Source organism: Oryctolagus cuniculus, chromosome 20 (genome assembly GCF_051225735.1).
Source record: "Oryctolagus cuniculus isolate XC-2025 breed Fujian yellow rabbit chromosome 20, ASM5122573v1, whole genome shotgun sequence".
Lineage (NCBI taxonomy): Eukaryota > Metazoa > Chordata > Mammalia > Lagomorpha > Leporidae > Oryctolagus > Oryctolagus cuniculus.
The window spans coordinates 865,743-885,261 of record NC_142886.1 but is presented as its reverse complement, the minus strand read 5'-3'; the positions used below and the strand labels follow the sequence as shown (position 1 = coordinate 885,261).

At 44.5% G+C, this 19,519-nt stretch overlaps 1 long non-coding RNA gene across 2 annotated transcripts; it reads left to right on the top strand.

The window, feature by feature from the left end:
- Positions 1-13,836: 13,836 nt before the first annotated feature.
- On the top strand, positions 13,837-18,897 carry LOC149120005 (uncharacterized). 2 transcript variants are annotated; one of them, XR_016226453.1, is made up of 4 exons: positions 13,837-14,183; positions 15,710-15,875; positions 17,524-17,815; positions 18,527-18,897. It is a non-coding gene; the product is annotated as an uncharacterized LOC149120005 (long non-coding RNA). The 2 variants fall into 2 exon arrangements; XR_016226452.1 differs by lacking the exon at positions 13,837-14,183 and adding an exon at positions 15,334-15,477.
- Positions 18,898-19,519: the final 622 nt, after the last annotated feature.

The following is a 19,519-nucleotide window of genomic DNA, read 5'->3' as shown; positions in this document are numbered from 1 at the left end:
CTGGCTGTCATGACCTAGAGTGTAGACCTAACAGGACAACCCAGATTTTAACTCTTCCAATAAATTGTTCCTACATGGGACAGGATAGCCTACATGAGGCTCCCAAAAATACCCACAAAAGGGGAAGTAGTGTTGCAATGCCCAAGTGGGATCATCGTGGTGACCTTGCCTAGTTTCCTTCTTAGGGACAACCCATGTCACCATGGAGTCCTTCCTGCCCAAATGCCTGAGGTATCAATAGCAAGAGCTGAGCCAATATCTGTTATAAAGTATTCACATCCAGGATTTCTTGAGGCTGGGCCCCTGGAAAGTCAGGACAGAAGAGAACAGATGGCTTTCTCCAGTGGGGCTTCAGCAAAGAAAGCTTAGACACCCTGAGTTCCAGGTTCTATTGTAGACTTTCATCAAGAAATTGATTTCATTTCTTGGGATCCTCTTTTATGGGATTCCTCAGCAGAAAAGACCTCTCCAAAGTCTCATCCTCCTTCTGCCTCATGCCGTGTCCATAACCTCACATATGTATGCCACATAGCCCAATCCAAAACCCTGGGAATGCCTGGGTACAATCAGGACCCAGCTTTGCAGAGGCAAACTGAGATCCAGGAGGGTTCCCTCTACCCTCTCAGTTATGTGACCCTAAAATATCACCATACCTCCTAAAGACTCCACAATGTGGGCAATGGTAAGTAGAATGGCAATTGCTGAGATCTGGAGGTGGTGAAATTATAAAAAAGAAAAACTTTCCTTCAATGGGTAGAGTTTCAGTCTCATAAGGAGAAACAGTTCTGAATATTGGTCCCACAGCAATGTGCATATCCTCAACACTACTCAATCATACACTTAGAAATGCTTAAGATGATAAAATTCATCAGCTATATTTTGTTTTGTCAGGACCACACTAACAGTACATTTTAAAAGTGGTCAAATGGGGGATAGAGCTGTGGCACAATAGGTTAAAGCCCTGGCCTGTAATGTCAGCATCCCACAAGGGTGCCGGTTCAAGTCCTGGGTGCTCCACTTCCCATCCAACTCTCTGTTAATGTGCCTGGGAAAGCAGAGGAAGATGCCCCAAATACTTGGGCCCCTTCACCCACATGGGGGACCTGGAAGAAACTCCTGGCTCCTGGATTCATATTGGCCCAGTTTGGCCCATTGTGGACATTTGGGGAGTGAACCAGCTGATGAAGATCTCTTTCTGTCTACCTCTCTTTCTGTAACTCTGCCTTTCAAATAAACAACACAGATCTTTAAAAAAAAAAAAGTTAATGTGAAAAAAGTGGGCTGGCGCCATGGCTCACTAGGCTAATCCTCCACCTTGCAGCACCAACACACCAGGTTCTAGTCCCAGTCGGGGCACTGGATCCTGTCCCAGTTGCCCCTCTTCCAGGCCAGCTCTCTGCTGTGGCCAGGGAGTGCAGTGGAGGACAGCCCAAGTGCTTGGGCCCTGCACCCCATGGGAGACCAGGAGAAGCACCTGGCTCCTGCCTTCGGATCAGCATGGTGAACCAGCCACAGTGCGCTGGCCGCGGCAGCCATTGGAGGGTGAACCAATGGCAAAAAGGAAGACCTCTCTCTGTCTCTCTCTCTCACTGTCCACTCTGCCTGTCAAAAAAAAAAAAAAAAAGAAAAAAGTGGTCAAATACACATCTCATAAAAGTTATGCTTTCTCAGAAGTGCAGTTAATACTTATTAATTTTGTATAATCTCATATTTGCCCATTTTCACAACAGTAACATCCCTGATTCCATTTTGCTGAGTTGCTATGTCATTTTTTTTGAAATAGGAATCCGATGCCATCCTCTCTCACTAAAGACACTGATGACAGAGTGCAGAAGCCGTGTTCAGTGTGGGTGTGGCCTGGGTTCCCTCCCTCCTGGCTGTGTTTGAGGGAGACATAATTTGGTCATCCCTGGGCATCTTACACTTAGGTGGAAGCAGGTGTACCTTGTGCTGAACAGAGAGGTGTTGTGTCCACAGCCAGGGCTAAATCCTGGGGCCTGTGCATTCCCTCATAAAATGTGCACACCTGAGCCCCAACTCCTCATGCACCAACACTGCCACAGCAGGAAGAACAAGCATGACCCTTGCCCCTGCAGCAGAGCTAGTTCTATCCTCACTTACCACTTGCACTGACAGGTGGGATGGATCACTCCCTGAAGAAATCCTGGGACAATGTTCTCAGTAGAAGACATGGATTTGTGCCAGGGAAATGCATCAGAGCTTGAAGATCATACAAGTCCAACCCCATTTCTGCATAACGAAAGATTTCTTCTGTTGTGTTTCCTTGGAGTAGAACTTTTCTATTTGATTTTTTTCTTTTTATTCACCATTTTCTACATCTTGAAATTTGATTGATTCTTCATTGTTCTATGTGTTTTTTGAATTCCTCATTTTGTTTCCATATTATTCTTGATATTCTTGAGTTGTTCCTCTGTGTACTTTTCTAGGTTGAACAACATGCGTACCCAACCTCAGAACACCAGAATATATAAGCAAATGTTGACAGCTCTGAAGAGATAAACAGCAATGGAACAAACAGAACATATCAATATTCCACTTTCAACACAGAATAGAATATCTAAGTAGGAAATCAATAAAGAGTGGTAGATTTGAACAATATTATAAATCAACTTTTCCTAACAGTTACACAGAGAGCATTCTACCTGACAGCAGCAGAACATGTGTTCTTCTCAACAGCTGTCTAAATCCTCCAGGTGGGATCATCTGTTATTTCAGAAAATATGTGTCAACAATTTTTTAGAAAATTGGAGTCATATCATTGCTTTCATAACTCCAATGGAATTAAAATAGAAATCAATTCCAGAAAAATGGGAAAAGTCACACGTATGTGGATGTCAATCCACACTGTGTCAAACAGCCATTGGCTTGAAGAGGAAATCAGAAAATATTTCAGTGGGTACATTTTGAGTTTTGAGCTGGGATCTATAGCCACAATCACAATCCTCAAGTCCAGGCTTGGTACAAAGAGAAACCAGGTGGACATGGAAGGTCACCAGCAGAAAAGCTCTCTGAACACTGAGAACCATGGGGATCTTTAAACAGAGCAGACAGAAGTCTTCTTACTGCCCACAACAATTAAGGAGACCAGGATGCTGATGCTTATGACCGAGTTCAAAGGCAGATGCAAATTCATATATATTTTATGTACAATATAAACATTTCATAGTTGGCTGAGCTTTATTTTATATATGGACTGATTATGCATGAGCTCCTTCATTAACATTTAGTAAATATTTCAGTTTGTTCATTCAACAAATGATCTTCACATGTCAGGCACTAGACACTATTCTAAGTATTTGGGATGGAGCAGCAAAAAGACACACAATCAGGAAGGCTGCTTTTTAATAGGTCACACACCAGATATGAGAAAATGGATGAAAACTCACACTGGTGCCATAATCAGTACTATAAAAACATAAGTATGTACAGAGAAAGAACTGGGATATAAAGAAACTGCTTTGAGTACTCTGAACAAATCAGTCCATTTCTTTCTAAAGTGTAGTATCCCCCAGATGCTTGATCCTGAAGGGAGATATTTTATTTATTTTGCTGAAAGGCAGAGTGAGAAGGGAGATACACATACATAGGGGAGGAATAAAGAGAGAGAGAGAGATTTCCATTCACTGGTTCCCTCCCCTAAATGGCTTCAACAGTTGGGCCTGGGCCAGACTGAAGCCAGGAGTCAGGAACCCCATCTGAGTATTTCATGTGGGTGGCAAGGAGTCAAGTAATCAGGCCATTATCTGCTAATTCCTAGGCACAGTTAGGAGATTGGATCAGAAAGAACACAGCTAGGATTCAAGTTGGCACTCTGATAGGAGATGCAGGCATCATAAGTGATAGTTTAATGTGCTGTACCACAATGCCAGTCCCAGCAAGTGAGTTTTATGTTCATGTTCCTGATGATTACTTCCTATTCCATATTTGCACTGTGAACTAAACTGCAGTGGAAGGTGAAGAAAGAACGGCAAAGGAAGACCTTTTCTCTCTCTCTCTCTCTCACTGTCCACTCTGCCTGTCAAAAAGTAAAAATAAAAAAAGAATACCTTTAGATATTTCCTTCCTTTCTTTCTTTCTTTCTTTCTTTCTCTCTTTTTTTTTTTTTTACAGGCAGATTTAGTGAGAGACAGAGACAGAGAGAATGTCTTCCTTCTGTTGGTTCACCCCCCAAATGGCCGCCATGGCCCGTGTGCTGCGCTGATCCGAAGCCAGGAGCCAGGTGCCTCCTCCTGGTCTCCCATGGGGTGCAGGGCCCAAGCACTTAGGCCATCCTCCACTGCACTCCTGGGCCACAGCAGAGAGCTAGACTGGAAGAGGAGCAACCAGGACAGAACCAGTGCCCCAACCAGGACTAGAACCCGGAGTACCAGTGCCGCAGGCCTAGTGAGCCGTAGAGCCAGCAAATATTTTCTAATCATTAAAAAACCAAAATGAAAAACCTAAAAGACAATTAAGCCAACAACATGAAGAGGATGAAAAGCTCCGCATTCAGTAAATTGTGAGTGAATTGCATCCCTTGTGAAGGAGGTTATTGGAAGCTCCAGGTCCTAAGATCCCAGCGGGATCACAACAGTGGAGGGAGGGTCTCCAATCTTGTGTGGTTGGGTCAGCAGGAAGGTGACAGCAGCCCTGGCTCTTAGGATAGCTAGGCCCTCATGAGCACCACCAGACTCAACCCTCACTTCCCCCACCAGCCACAGGGTGGATGAACTGCACCCCTCCCCCCAATCCATTGGGGAAAGCTGGTAGGTGTGACTGATTGGCTGCATCATCTGATGTGCTGCCTGCTCACTGGCTCAGCAAGCTGTCCAATCAGACACACAGGAGCAATAATGAAGAGCGACATGAGGTCTTTTTCTGTATGCTGCTAAACAGCTTCTCTAGTCTGCTGCTCATGGAGATGCCAGATGCTCAGTCCTTGCCTCTCTGTGCACTTCTCTCAGTACAAGAGCCCTCAGAAGGATGCCTGGGCAGCTCAGAATCTGGAATAAGGTGAGTGTGTGGGGGCCAGGTGCCTCCCTCTTGCAGGATGGAAGCTGGCATGGGACCCTGGATATCTTGTTTCATTCCTGAATGTGATGACTTTGGCTCAGCCCTAGAGCTCTGTATTTTTCCAAATTGTGTGGTTAGGATTCGTGGGTCCTCAGGGAGAATCCAGACTTCATACATGGAATTGGGGGGAGGAGCTGTGAGTTTTGGGATCCCTGTCCCTTCTTTCTCCTCCTGGATCACAGAATTCCCCTCAGCTAGAAAGCAGGTCACCAAGTCCACAACCCAGTCCTCTTAGCACAGCTCTTCCTAGGGGGGTGAGGCTGTCTCCCTGCATCAGCTCTCAGCTGTGGCTGCTGGTTATGAGCAGACCCTGGGCAGGGATTTCAGAGGCAGCCCAAGCAGAGGCCAAGCATCCTTTCTGGGGGACTCTCCCTTTTCTCCCTGCCTTGGCATCAGCTCCCTGTGAATATCTGTTGACACAAAGAAATGGGGTTTGCTGGGGAGTTGAGGCTCCAAGACTGCTTAGATCAAACATGATACCCACTGGGAATCCTCTTTATCTGACATTTAGGTTTCATGCCACTTGGACCTGGCTTAGGTCATTTGTTCCAGTACCAACTGGTGGTAGATTTTTTTAAAAGATTTTTATTTATGTATTTGAGAGGTAGAGTTATAGACAGAGAGGGAGAGACAAAGAGAAAGGTCTTACATCCACTGGTTCACTTCTCAAATGGTTGCAACAGCCAGAGATGGGCTGATCTGAAGCCAGGAGCTTCTTCCAGGTCTCCCACATGGGCACAGAGGCCAAGTACTTGGTCCATCTTCTAATGCTTTCTCAGGCCATAGCAGAGAGCTGCATCAGAAGAGGAGCAGCCGGGAACAGAACTGGCACCTGTATGGGACACCAGCTCTAAGATGGGAGGTCGGCACCTCAGGCAGAGGCTTTAGCCTAGTACACCACAGCACCGGCCCTGGGGAGATGATATTCTAAGACTCTTTGATCAGTCCCTCCACAAGGGAAATTTTGTTTGGAAGAGTCATTGTGTGAAAATTTGTTTATCTTGGTTAAAATACAGGTAATTAGATGTTAATTCCATCCAAATCCCTCTGAGCTGATAAGGACAGGCAATATTTCTGGCCTCATAACTAAGAAACATTGTGATAATGCATGGATTTGTTTGCATTGCATTCTAAAGAATGAGGAGGCCCTTGAGGTCCCTTTGGTCCTTTAAAGCCAGTTGTGACTCCCACAGAAGCCCCTGGTGCAATTGACAGCAGGGAATAAGAATCAGAAAAATAATGCACTACAAAATATTTCTTTATTAAGGTGCTAACTGAATCTGAACTGAAGACACGATTTTCTTTTCATGTGTAGGTGTTCAACTCTTTTACTGGGACTAGAGTTATTTTCCAAACTAAATGCTTATGTTAAGATTTTATTCCTGCCAGTCCTAATTGAGAAAAAAATTATGGTTAATTAAATTATTGAAAGGAAGAATTCTGTGATGTCGATAATTTTCAAAAGGAGTTAAATATTTTAAAAAGGGGCGATGAAGTAGGCAGGCATACAGGCTAAAATTGATTTGTGAACTGGAAGACCATGCCTTCGCCACAGCCCTGTGTGATGTCATGCCTCTACCTGATACCTTCACCACGCCCCTGTGTGACCTCATCCCCCTAGCTGGCCACACCTGGGTGCCAACCAGCCAATCAGGTTAATTAACCACTCCCCTTTGGAAGTGGGTTAAAAGCCTAGGACACAGTGTGTCTGGGCCTTCTTTTCTTGCCTGGCCTCCTGCCAGGAGGGGCTTCCCGTAGCCCTGTGCCTCCAGGACGTGTGCCCTCAGGCCATGTGCTCTAGGCTTCCTGGCCTAGATGCTCCTCCATGTGGCTGGTTCCTGGTGCTCAGTATGAACCTACATTTACCTAACTCTCAGCCTCTGCTTTGCTGCCAGTGGTAAGCAGTGAATAGCAGCTCAAGGTGCTTGCTGCACGTGGCTTTTGTCTGCTCCCTGCTTGGTATGGATGCTACCCTGGTTTCTAGACTTTCCTCCCTCTCCTACCAGAACTAAACCCTCACTTTCCTAGACACCTCTCGCACTAAATAAAAACCTAAAGCGTACCATGCTGCTTCATTAATCTGTGCCGGTATTTAGAATTCTCTAAATATTAGGCAAGAACCCTCTCGGGCTTTTAATATTGGGGATTAATAAGCTCATGGTGAAATCATATTGCACCCCAAATTCTGGTAACACATGTGGCACCCAGATAGCACTTCTGGGGAACTTAAGGGCCACATTTCAGTGTGGAATTTAGGGGGTTGTGTCTGATTTCAAAATGACATTATTCCTTCTCATATATGCTATATATATGTGTGTGTGTGTGTGTGTGTATTTGTGTATGTTGTATATTGTTGTATATTATGTCTGAATGGTAAAAAATTCCTTAAGAGCTCTGTTTTAACTGACATAGGCAAATGAGTGTTCACATAAATTAAAACTATTTAATTAACCCAAATATCTTTTTTTTTTTTTGAGAGGAAGAGTTAAAGACAGAGAAAGCTCTTCCTTTTTCTGTTGGTTCACCCCCCAATGGCGCTGCGGCCAGCACTGGGCAGATCTGGAGCCAGGAGCCAGGTGCTTCCTCTTGGTCTCCCATGCGGGTGCAGGGCCCAAGCACTTCCCGGGGCCACAGCAGAGAGCTGGCCCAGAAGAGGAGCATCTGGGACAGAATCCGGTACTCCGACTGGGACTACAACCCAGGGTGCTGGCCCCGCAGGGGGAGGATTAGCCTAGTGAGCCGTGGCACCGGCCTCAAATATCTTTTGATTCATGTGACCTAAGTAAGTATCTGATAGGTTGTTTTAACTTTGTTGATAGATACAAATTAAAATATTTTCAGGGTTATTGACATGTTTTGTGCCTGGGTTTGCTGGTCAAGCAAAAGTTATACTTACTTTTTTGGATACTCAAAGTCATAAAAGTTCGATTTTGACAAGAAAAAAATGATGCAGGTTAGTGGTATAACGGAATGTTCATTAATTCCTGTTTGAAGTAAAATTTAACTCCTCGAGTTGTTCTTTGGCAAAACATGACTCAAGATTATAACCATACTAGTCTAATATTTTAGTTTCTTTAAAAATCTGTAATTGTTAATAATAAGTGGGTAAACATAAAAGAAATGTTTTCAAACTTTTGTACTGTTGGTCTTGTAAACGTTGTAAAAGACAATGGACTTTTGGATTTGACTACTTTAAAATAATTTGAAATTTTATGTTTCATTAAAATGCTTTGTTCTTATTTTAGAGGCTTTTTAGGATCATTTTAAATTGCAAATTAAGGAACCAATAGATAGGGAAGAGAAAAATGTTAAGGAAGCTATAAATGCGAGAATGAGAATGTGTCTTGTACTCAAGATGTGTTTTGAATAACAAAGAAAGCAAATGATCTTTGTCTTACCTGAAATAAAACTGGTGTTTGGCAAGGAGAGAGAGGAACAAAACAGAATAAATAACTTAGGTAATATAAAAATGTTACAGAAGATTTGTAGCAGATAATTTTGTGTGAGATTACTTTGGCTGAGATTAGAAGGAAATTAATTCTATGAGTTTCTCAAAATTGAGCATTGTTAATTGTTAGGAAAAGAGTTGCAGATTTTTGCTTCCCCATTTGGGGCACCAAAATGTTAGGGAAAGAGGTGCAGAATAGAGAGGGGGCAGTGTACAAATTTACAGCCAGACTGCATTTTTTTCAGAGAAAATAAGTCTGTAGAGGTGGGTGATCAACTGCCCACATGCACATTAGTGGAGCACAGGGCAGAAGGCCCCAACCCCAGGGGCTGGGCCTTTTTATATTTTGGGTAGGGGCCAGCAGGCAGAGGGGAATTCCTGGAACTGGTCTTTCAGGTGTTCAGAGCAAGTGGTCTTTCAGGTGGCTGTAAGGGGTGGGGTATGAATGCAATAGTGTGTGAAATCCAGTTGAGTTTCAAGGGCAAGGAATACATTCCAAGGACTACATTCCAGTGTTTACCTATTTTGGGCAATGAGGGAGAATGGCTGAGGCTTATGTCATTGTTCCATCAATCCTGACTCTGAGTACAGATGAGGAGAGGGGTGCCGATTTCTCTCTGGCTACTTCCTGCTGATAGGGGGCTTAGACATGGAGCCAGGACTTGAGCAGTGACCTATATTTGGGATAGGATTGATTGAAGAGGAAGAGCAGCCTTGCGTTGTGCCTGTGAGTTGGCTTGAGATATAGCAGTTATTTGTTTCTGCAAGAACCTTTGGAATGGGTTAATTATGCATGGCAGAAATAGGAGCACTATGATTATGAGGGCAAAAGGAGACACTAGAGCCATGGCCCATGGTGGAAACAACGGCCAAAATGAGACAGAGTTACCTTGTAAATGCATCGTGTTAGCGTGTCGACCTGAGAGGTGGGTCCTGTTGGGGTGGACTTATATGAGGGAGATGTAACTAGTTTTAATGAAGTAAAATGCACCCAGGGAGGGTGCCCTTTGAGTTTGGCTGTGGTGGAGGTAGTCAATATCACCTGGTAGGGCCCGCTCCACTTTGGTTTAGAGCAGCCTCATTTTGTTTTAGATAAACCCAGTCACCAGGTGGAAAGGCAGGGATATAGTCGGGAGGCAGAGAGTGTGGTTTGGGTAGGTGTGTGTCTGCATACATCCATAAGTCATCGCACATTTCAGTAAGAAGAGAGGAGGAGGAATAGCTTCAGAGCTCTGTAGGGGAGGGAAGCTAGGTGAAAGAGGCCTTCCATAGGGAATTTCAGATGGGCTAAGCATTAAGGGCTTCTGGGGAAGAGATCCGATTCTTAACAGAGCTAAAGGGAGGAGTTTTACCCAGTCCAAGTAAACCTGGGTGGAGAGTTTAGTTAGAGCCTGTTCTAAAATTCCATTCATCCATTCTACTTTTTCCTGAGGAGGGGGGACGATAGGGGATGTGAAAATGCCATGAGCTATGAAGAGAGGCAGATACTATTTGAGTTATTTTAGAGATAAACTCTGGTCCATTGTCTGACTGATGGAAGCAGGCAATCCAAATCTTGGGTTAATATCATTTAGTATAGTGGAAATGGTGGAAGCTCTTTTGTTAGTAGTGGGGGAAGCTTCCACCCACTCCAGGAAGGTGTCCTCCATCACCAGAAGGTACCATGTTTGCTTAACTGGTGGCATATGGGTGAAGTCAATCTGCCAGTCCTCTCCTGGGAGTGATCCATGGGCCTGGTGAGTGGGGAATGGGGTGGCCTGATATTAGAATTGGGGTTAGCAGTTTGACAGGGGCTACAAGTCTGAGATATGTTATGCAGAGTTTCTCTTATGGCAGGAGTTAGGTGTATATGTGATCTCAGGAAGTGAAGAGAGTTTGAGTTTGAGTGATAGAGAGAATGGAGGTTCTTTAGAAAGGTAACTTGGAGAGAAGAAGGGAGTATTAGTTTTTCATCTAGAAACCACCATGAGTCCTTTCTAGATGCCCCTTGTTGTTGGAACTGAGAGATTTCTAGGTCTGAATACACAGGAGCTAAGTTACAGAGAAAAGATGGGATCCTCTCCCCAGGAGCCACTGTGTTAGCTGTCAGATCAGCCTTGTTATTAGCTTCAGATAGGGATTGTTTACCTTTCTGGTGTCCTTTCCAGTGAATAGCAGCAGCTTTTGTTGGCAGCTGGGCAGCCTCAAGTAGAGCTTTAATCAACTTGCCATTTATTATAGGGGTCTCTCGGGCTTGCCGTATCTGGGCATTGGAATGCAAAATGTTATAGGCATATCGGGAATCTGTATATATATTGACTGTCTTTCCTTTGGCTAAGGTGAAGGCTTGAACCAAGGCTAATAACTTGGCCTGTTGGGAGGTAGTGCCTTGAGGTAGGGGCCCAGCCTCTATGACCCTATGCAGGGAAAGGAGGAGGTGACATCACGATGCCCCTCAATTATTGCATATCCAGTGGGAAAAGGGGGAGCTTTAGAAGCACTACCATTAATGATCCAATGCAGGGCTTTGGGAATAGCAGTGTCTGAGGTGATGAAGGTCTGAGGTGATGAGGTCAGGAAAAATCAAGGAAGTCAGGACAGGAATGGGGTTCGAGGGGATGAGAGAAGTGGGGAGGAGAGTAGCTGGGTTGAGAGAAGAGCAGGGATGAAAAGTAACAGTGGGCTGGAGAAGGGTAGAGTGAAGAACAGGTTAAGTGGGTTAGGAAGGCTCAAGGCGGGTGCTTGTAGAAGAGCCTTGTTTAGGATTTGAAACGGGGTCACTAGGGAGGAAGTCTCTTGCAAGGGCTCATCTAGATTGCCTTTGGTAGCATTTATGAAAGTTCAATGAAATAGAACTATGGATTTTTCACTATGCAAAAGCAATAAGGTTATTCAAAGCGTATATATGTTAGGTAGGAAGTCAGGAATTCAGCCTATGTGTTTGTGAGGCAGGCCTGAAGACCAGCACCTACTGTGAAAGCTCTGGAAGCCCAGCAACTTGCACTTCAAAGTCCTGCTCAGACCCCAGACCCCGATAACCTCCCAGGGGGTCCCAGCCCTTCCCCTCCCCACCCCCAGGAAAGCTCCCAGGGGAATTCTCTCTGCTCAGGACCAAATGGGTTACTTGGTTACATGGGGCAATAAAACCTCCTCAGATGCCCTAAGGGAAGCCCCCCTAGTCTGCCAGCAAATCTGGGGAGGAATTTGCTAATTTTCACCCAACAAACCCTTCCACCTGGACTCTCCATCCTTTGTCCTGGAGGAGAGGGGGAGGAGGGTAAACAGACTCCCTTAAAAACCTAGGGAGTCTAAGCAGACTGCTTGCTCTGCCCTCTGCCTCTCTGCTGAGCCACCTGCCCAGGTGTATTTCCACTCAACCATGTAACCTCACTCTCCCCAGTCTGAGCGAGTGGGTGCTCTTTCTGTCCCTTCCGTCCTGACAGATGCCCTATCCCCAACAAAGCCTTAGCACTTTGCCCTCTGTCTCACACCTGAATTCTTTCTTGTGTGAAGACAGAACCCCACAGCTTCCATGGCCTTCCCTCTGGTAACATACATATTTGTAATAATCTTGCTGTTTCATTTTGAAATCTATTTTAATGCAGTTTCTCCTTTTAGTAGTTTCTACTTAATTGGTCATTTTCTTTGTCAAATTTCTAGGCATCTCCTGTAAGTTATTTCTTCCTCCTTGGTTCTGACTCTTGTGACCTAACATTAAAACTGTTTGTCTTAGAAGCCTAAGTCATAGGATACTTGATTCTTCTGTCTTTTCTTAATGTGTTTAATTTTTTTCATGTAATCAGACAATTCCTTCAGCTTTTGTTTCTAAGGGTATTCTTCTATTCAAGGTTTTCATGGGGCAGGCGTCATGGCTCACTTGGCTAATCCTCCACCTGCTGGCATCCCATATGGGTGCTGGGTTCTAGTCCAGGTTGCTCCTCTTCCAGTCCAGCTCTCTGCTGTGGACCAGGAAGGCAATAATATTTTTAGACAGGAAGATAGAAATTAGCCTATGTGTGTGAAAGCAGTCATGGGAAACAAAACATGTGCTCTGCAGAAGGAATGCAGCAGCCTTAGAAGCAGGCCTAGGAAAGCAGCCCAGTACTTTACACTACAAAACCCTGCCCCTCCAATAAAGGCACACCAGGAGAAACCTGTTTGCTTGGTGCAAAGGAGGTTATTGAGTCTGATAACATTACCTAATTTTGCACCTGGGAAATACTTTGTCCATGAGTGGGGTGTGTGTGTGTGTGTGTGTGTGTGTGTAGAAACAGTGAGAAGTAGACACCCAGACACCCAACCCTTAGAAATCCCAGTGATTATTAAGTCTTCTACTCACAGTCAACTTCATAGGGGCATCTGTGGAAATTTACAGTAGGTTTTTAAAAGAGCAGGGGAGCCCCAGGTCTCTGTTCTACCATTAGGCTGAGGCAGAGCTGAAGGACACAGGTGCTGACCACCAGGAGGAATCGGAGAACTTAAGCCTTGTCATCGATCTAGCGACAAGCCATGACATCTGAAACCAGAGACCTTCAACTCTTCCATGACTTCACCACACCAAAGTAATGGGGGGAAAATGGTGATGAAGGAGGGTGATGGGGATGCATGTCTCACAAGGAATTTCCATGTGGACAGGCAGTGAGCAAAGCAAGATTTATTTACATGAGAAACCTTGCCACAGCAGCCACTAGGGGTCCCCAAGAGAGGGAGACCTGAAAAATGGAGTGGAGTTTTTTAACCACAATTTGGATGAGCAGAATAATAACAGCTAACAATCTATCAGAGGGACAGAATCATAATCTTGTCTAGCCTGCTCTTGTTAAAACAAAAAACCTTGGGAACGATCTGATAGGCAAATTCTGTGGTAAAACTAGGTTAGAAGGGTGGGATTGTTAACTTCCCTTCTATTCTCATGAGAAAATGAAACTCAGAGGAGTGGGCTCTCCACTTCTGTCTTGCTAATAGACAGGTTCTGGGGAGAAGCAAGTGTCTTGCCCACTCTTAAAAGGACTCCCCATTAGGTCATCTAGTCCTTACACCAGCACACCCTTCCTTAAAACCTCTTTATAAGCCCTCAAATACCCTCCTCCAACAGAATGGTACTCCTGTAACCACAATAAATGCATTTTTCCTTTTCAAATGTTTACCTTAATGAAGGCACCCTCTGTTGCTGTAATCTTGTGAATAATATTTGCATAAGAATTTCAGAAGCCCACTGAAAAAAGGAGATGATTAGGAGTGTCAGGCTTTTGCCCCAGCTGACAAAGAACCCTTTCCCCCCTCCCCCAACTGAGGCAGAAAGCCCCTGGGGTGACACCCTGGACTCCTCTGACTGGGTGGTGGGATGTGCCTCAGAACAAAGCCTGACAATCTGCATAATTGTCAATTGAATAGATTCATTGTTTTATTTGAATCCTCACCCTCCAATTACCCTGTCTCTTTAAAAATCCTCTGTACTGCGTGGTTTGGTAGAAAAGCACCTGTTTGGATGGAGAGAAACTTCTTTTTCTTTCCCCAAGGCTGCTGCTGCCTTCTTGCAATAAACCTTTTCCTCTGGCCAGGCCTCATCTTTGGTGAATTGAAGCGGCGAGCATCAAGAGCTGGATTATTCGCTCAATAACCACATTGGTGAGCGAACCAGAAGTCGGGTGTATTCTTCAAGTGGCCTGACCCTCTCACACTGGTAAGGAGGGCAATGGCCACTTGTACTCCCTCCCCAGAGCAGCTTGTGAGCTAACCTGGTGGCTGGGACTCTGGGGACATCCAGCAGCTGTCCTTTCTCTTCCTGCTGCACATTAGCTACCTATTAAGACAATGGCTTCCATTTGTGTACAGAGTCAACAGCTCTGAGACTGAAATTTCTGTCTCTGCTCTTTGGGTTCATGGAATTTGGACCTGGCTTAGGTCATTTTTTGTGGTACTGGTTTGTGTGAAATCGGAGAATACCCCATAAAATCCACACTAAATTGTGGCCCCTTAAAGTTCCCTAGAAATGCTATCCGGGGTGCCACATGTACTACCACAATTTGGGGTGCCATATGATTCACCGTGGGCTTATTACTAAATCCTCGATATTAATAAGCCCAAGAGGGTTCTTGCCTAATATTTAGAGAAAAATTCTAAATACCAGCACAGATAAACGAGGCAGCATGGTACGTTTTAAGCTTTTATTTAGTGAGAAAGATGCATAGGAGAGTGAGAGCTTTATTTAAGGGATAGAGGTGAATAGGGGTTCATACCAAGCACCAGGAACCAGCCACATGGATGACCATTAGGCCTGGAAGCCTAGAACACATGGCCTGAAGGCCTTGCGCCCTGGAGGTGCAGGGCTACAACAAGCCCTGTCCTGGCAAGAGGCCAGGGAAGAAGAGCAGGTGGCTACACCGTGGCCAGACTGTTAACCCACTTCCAAAGGGGAGTGGTTAATTAACCTGATTGGCTTGTGGGCACCCAGGTGTGGGCAGGTAGGGGAATGAGGCCACACAGGGGCATGGCAAAGGCATCAGGTAGGGGCATGAGGCCACACAGGGGTGTGGCAAAGGTGTGGTCTTCCAGCTCACAAACCTAATCCTATTACTAAGAAGAAAGTGGTGTCCTATTGTAATACTGCATGGCCTGTGTATGTGTTAAATTTAAGAGAAGATGGCTGTTAAGTGGATTTTTAAAATATTTATTTCATTTGAAAGTCAGAGTTGAAGTAGGCAGGCATACAGGTTAAAATTGATTAGGTTTGTGAGCTGGAAGGCCATGCCTTCACGCCTCTGTGTGATGTCATGCCCCTACCTGGCCACACCTGGGTGCCAACCAGCCAATCAGGTTAATTAACCACTCCCCTTTGGAAGCTGGTTAAACTCCTAGGACATGATGTGTCTGGCCCTTCTCTCCCCTGACCTCTTGCCAGGAGGGGCTTGCTGTAGCCCCGTGCCCTAGGCTTCCAGGCCTAGATGCTCCTCCATGTGGCTGGTTCCTGGTGCTCGGTATGAACCCATGTTTACGTCTCTCTCTTAAATAACACTCTCTGCCTCTGCGTTGCTGCTGGTGATAAGTGGTGGATAGCAGCTCGAGGTGCTTGCTGCACGTGGCTTTGGCCTGCTCTCTGAGTGGTATGGACACTACCCTAGTTTGCAGACTTTCCCCTCTCCTACCTGAACTAAACCCTTACTTTCCTGGCTCCCTGATCTCTTAAAAACCTGTTGTAAATTTCCACAGATGCCTCTGATGAAATTGACTGTGAGGAACAAGAATTAATGCAATAAAAGGTGTTTTTCAAGCAGAATGCCAACTGAACCTGAAATGAAGATATAATTATCTTTATATATGTTAGTGTCCAGTACCATCACAGGGACTAGAGTTGCTTTCCAAATTAAATGCTCAAGTAAGTTTCTCAGGTTTCAACTGTGGAACAATAGGGTTAACTGAGGTTACTAAAAGCAAGAAGTAATTATATTTAATTGATTAGAACATTTATTTATTTTTCTTTGATTGGGAGTTTTAAAAAGGAGTTGTAACCATAAGAAAACCATCTTCCTTCCCTTTTCCTTTTCACATTTTGTATAGCAAAAACCACTTACTGATATTCTGAATTACCTGAATTACTCTGGAGCTACCAGAGTAATTCAACTACCAGAGCTGTGCCGACCTGGAGTCAGGTCTCCCGTGCAGGTGCAGGGGCCTAAGGACTTGAGCTATCCTCTACTGCTCTCCCAGGCCACAGCAGAGGGTTGGATTGGAAGAGGAGCAGCCAGGCTTAGAACCAGTGCCCATATGGTATGCCAGCACCACAGGCAGAGGATTAACCTACAGTGCCATGGTGCTGGCCTCATAATGGTGGACTTTTGACCCCACTGACAAGGATCCTCCAACCAACTGATGCTGACTCCCCTGGTTAAGAGGTCTCCATCAGAAAAAAAGCTTGGACATCTACATATCATCAGTTAAGGTGACTCATCATTTTATTTCTAACTTCCCCCTGAAGCTACCCTTGTCCTTTAAAAACTCTTTGGGAGAAAGAGAACATTTTACATCAAGAGCACTCTCTTGGAGCCATGCTGTGGCATAGAGAGCTGGGCCTTCACCTGTAGTGCTGGCTTCCCTTGTGGGCACCATTTCATGTGCATGCTGGCTTCTCTCCTGATTCGGCTTTCTGCAGTGCAGGGTGGTCCAGGTGCTTGGGCCCAACACCCAGCTGGGGAGGTTCCTGGCTCCTGGCTTTGAATCAGCCCAGCTCTGGCCATTTTGGCTATTTTGGGGGTGGGCCAGCAGGTAGAAGACCTTTATCTGGCTCTCCCTCTCTCCATGGCTCTGTTTCTCAAATGAATGAATAAAATATTTAGTTATTTATTTGACAGGTAGAGTTATAGACAGAGAGAGACAGAGAGAAAGGTCTTCCTTCCATTGGTTCACCCCTCAAATGGCTGCTGCAGCTGGCGCTGTGCTGATATGAAGCCAGGAGCCAGGTGCCTCCTCCTGGTCTCCCGTGCAGGTGCAGGGCCCAAGCACTTAGGCCATCCTCCACTGCCCTCCTGGGCCACAGCAGAGAGTTGGACTGGAAGCGGAGCAACCAGGACTAGAACCCGGTGCTCATATGGGATGCCAGCGCTGGGCCCCAAATGAATAAAATCTTTAAAAAAAAGGATAAATATCTTTCCCCAAGATGCCAGCTTCTAGAAATAAGCTCTTTCCTCTTGCCAACATTCATCTCTGTTGAATTGGCAACCCACATGGTGAGCCATAAGGGCCTGATTATTTGTCAGGTAATGGAGTTAAAAGATTTAAAAACTGTTGCAGAGATTTCTATGTTTCTCTGTCTCATAATGTATGCTATGCCTTATATACATGTACATGTAGTATGTTTAAAAGTTTGTTGTGCTTATTGTGTTAAAATCAAAATATAATTTTTCAGCTAAGCACAAAGAATATATGAAAGTGATGCAATGTTCTTTGCTTTCTATGAAGTTCAATTTTAAAGTTGTTCTTTGGCAAGATCATAACCTAAGAATAACCATACTTATCTAATATTTTAGTTTTTCAGGCAATCTAAGTATAAATGCTCAAAATGAATTGGTGGTCTTTGCTTTCTCTGCACTTTGCTGTGGCACCTTGTGCATCATCATGTCCTTGCAACCTAAGGGTATCTCCCTCTCATCATCTGCCTGAGAAATGGACTCAAGTGTGCAGTGACTGGAGAGGAGGTAAAGAACTGTATGCAGTGCTTGATCAGAATCAGCAACCAGGTTCAAACTGATGTTGCATACCTTGCTGCATTCATAGATGCATGTGAGATGGAGCAAACATTGACTAGCATCGAGAAGACAGGTGAGCATTTCTGCCTCATCCTTGACACCAAGGGGCCATTTTGCTGATCACTACATCACAGCAGAAGGCATGTGGTGGCAGACATGAGCAGGAGGTGGTATACAAACTGAACTACAAGCTGTGCAAGGTGAGGAGGATGACTGGGTACAAAGGGAATCCCACCCCTGATGGCTCATGATGCTTGTGCCATGCGCAACCCAGATCCTCTCATCAAGGTGATCATGGGATGGATTACTGATTTGGGGACCCTATGCAATTTGACATGAGGTAATAGACCTCAGGTTTTCCTGCCCAGGGATAAGAGCATCTCTGATTTAGAGTGGCTGAAGAGAGATAAAGCAGTGTAGCAGCTAGAGAGACCAAGGGCTACTCTGCAGTAGCATGACTTTTTTTTCCTCAATAAATGATAAATGCTCATGAAAAAATAAAAAATGAATTGCTAAATGTAAAAGATAGATTTTTCTAAATACATGTACTCTTGGCTTAAAATATATAGAAGGGATTGGGCCTTTTGGTAAATGTTTTTATAAGTTGTTATACACAGCTGTTCAAAATTACTTGCTAAGTTATCACTAAACAATAAGTTACCTACAAGATGGTAGAGTCAAAATGAAGCCTTTGGTAGGGGTGGTATCTGTGCCTTTAGCAGATAAAAACAATGGTCTAGGTGGGAGTGATTTTATTTTCTGCTCTTTTCTTCCACATGTGCAGGGGATGAACTCTAAGAGCATCAGCTTGACCAGCCCACGATATTTCAGTGGATTGTTCATCTCAGGCCTTAAAGCTTTTTGGAAACCAACAGCATCACAGCTCACTTGGACTTCACACTGTTACTTTCAGCATGAAAATGTGTGGTTTGGTAGGGGTTTCTTATTCCTCAGAGGCAGAGAGCCTGACTGGCAGAGGAAGGCTGCAGAATAGGAAGGAATGTGTGAGTTACTTCTTTCACATGCCCACAGTTTACTTTAAAATAGGAAAATAGGGCTTCTGCAAAATGGAAAATTTTAGTTTATGACTGATTTTGAGGAGTGGCTTTCCTTTTCATGGACACTTAATTTTGTTCTGATGTTAATATACCAAATTTCTTCTGTGTATCAGATAACACCACCATTCACAAGTTAAGATTCTTGGTATTTGGCTATCTGTTAGATGCTACTAAGAAAGTAGAGATGAGCTTTCTTTTTAAAGCTTTTGAGGTGGTGTCACAGAATAGCGTGTTGTAGATACAGTCAACTGCTTTGTTACCTTCCAAGTAGGCATCTGTAAGTACTGAAACTTAAGATGGCAGGTGATGTCCTGTAGACACTGCTGTTCAGATTGGACATAACTGACAGAGTTCATTCTTTCTCTCTAAAAGTGATAGGGGATTTGTAGCTTAGTGGTTTTTCATTTATTTATTTCTAATTTGCTGCTAATAATGTATATGAATTTAACATTCTGTGTAAATTGTCATTTGTTACTGCACAGTTTATGCAGTGTTGCTTTGCCAAATAAAAGTTCAAAGTAAAAAAAATCAAGTTATCAAGGATAAGAAATATTGTTTTAAGGTTTATTTAAGTATTTGCAAAGCAGAATAACAGAGAGAGAGAGAGAGAGAGAGAGAGGTCCTCCATCCACAGGTTCACTCTCCAGAGGGCTACAATGGCTGGATCTTGCTGATCTGAAGCCAAGAGTCAGGACCCTCATCCAAGTCTCCCACATGAG